The sequence below is a fragment of the Sinocyclocheilus rhinocerous genome, unplaced genomic scaffold (assembly GCF_001515625.1).
Source record: "Sinocyclocheilus rhinocerous isolate Xijiao unplaced genomic scaffold, SAMN03320098_v1.1 scaffold615, whole genome shotgun sequence".
NCBI lineage: Eukaryota > Metazoa > Chordata > Actinopteri > Cypriniformes > Cyprinidae > Sinocyclocheilus > Sinocyclocheilus rhinocerous.
In genome coordinates, this window is record NW_015631049.1 from 332,185 (window position 1) to 334,172 (window position 1,988).

The window sequence follows — 1,988 nt, forward strand, 5'->3', positions numbered from 1 at the left end:
AATATTGCGCTCTACAATATTTCTATGAATAAATCTCTGACAGAGACTATCAGCCAATCACTGTGTGCATAGTTAGTAAGTATGCTGACATCATCCATAGCAACGAGGTCAACCCCGCCCCCTTACTCTTAACTTAAAACTTATCTCTATTCCTTAGTAAAAGTTTGTCTCAGCAGCTTTGTGAATAGGTTTTAAGAGAAAACTTTTAGCTAAAAACCTTTACTGCTATTTAGTGCTTTTAGTGGTAAGATAAAATGTTTTGTGAATACGGGCCCAGGAACAGAACTAACACAACTAAAAGTCCATGACCGTAACAACATGGCTTTTAAAATCTGAACAGATCTGAAAAAAATTAGGCATCATACACGACTAAGGATCACACATTACCAGACTTTCAAATCGTTCTGAACACAACAAACTCATAGAAATATGCTCTTTATTGCTAGGAGACGCAGCTCAGAATATCAAACTTGTTTGATATCTTCTGACTGATGGAATCATAAAGAATCAAAACTCTGTGCCTATCATACACTACATGATTTTCTGTGAAATCTGTGAAATCTGACTGCCCAAAATCTGCAGACTATCTATGAGTTCTGGCAACAAGCTTTGACTCATCCAGATTGTAAATTGGGGCAAAATTGTGTAATGTATCCCTGCCTTTAAAGTGGCATTTTAATATCACCACATCACAAACAAAATCACATAAAAATGAGCAAATACAGAAGAGGTTTATTTTGGTTTTAGGTAGGAAACAACTGAATGAGATTATTAGGCAAATTTATGATATTTAACTGTAACAGCTATTGTGTAATTATATTCACATTTTGACAGCTTCTGTTGCACTAGAATAATTTCATATCAGGGTCTTATTTATTTGTTTTATTTATGACTATATTTTTATAACACATTAGTCATATTTAATTCACTCATCTCCATGCATGAGCAATTCTCAGGCAGCACTGTATTAATAGTGAGTGATATTGTTACAATCTGCCAATCTTTTTTCAATCATGTTTACAGTATTTTTAGATGTCAGTGGTGTAACATATACATATAGCAAAATTATTTGCTGTTTCATGCAATTGTAAATATTCATTTGAAAATTGAAAATATTTATTTGACATTAAGTCCTAATTCTCAGAGAATGGCTGATAATAGTTTTAAATAGTATAGATAATAGTAGATAATTAAATACGTTTTTTTTGGGCTGTTATAGAGGTGAAATGTATTATATACAAACCTAAAGATGCTTATGATGTTGCCCTCTTCTGGACCAACCTATCTTTTTTTTTTTTAATAATGCTACCTGTTTTACTATAAAAATTATTTGGGTGGCCTGGTCTCAGGTTTAAACTCTAGTTCATTCTTGTGTCATCAAGTATGTGAATTGAACTCCCACACATAGCTCATTCTGAGAGCACGAATAACTGTGATCAGTTTGACCAGTAGCCTTTATCTGACAGTGTTAATTTTTGTCAGTGGTTTTTGCATATAATGACATGCAATGGACAAGTCTTGAAACTGTGCAAAACTATTTCTGAGGCTCTGCTCATGCACATGCAAAGAATAAAGCAGCCCTGAATGAACAAAACCTATATATCAAATTGTTTAACTACTTGGACCAGATGATAATGTACTGTACTATACTAATACAATGCAACTACAGTAACGGAGGTGGTAATCAGAAGGTAACTGGCTCGATTACAACAGATATTGTGTCATTGAGCAAGGCACTTAACCCTGAAGTTGCTCTAGTCTAGGTGATGGTCCCTAATGTGCAATTTAAGTTGCATTGGCTAAAATTGCCTGCTAAATTGCTGCAGCACAGGCAGCCATCTAGGGCAACATTTAGAAAACGACTACTTGCTTTCTTACTAAAAGCAGTAACATTCCATCTTGGGTGAAATGGGGGGAGTGATTTGCACAGGACATGGCGTGATACAATTGTAGGATTTACTACCTATTACCTCTGAGTCAGAAGGGTA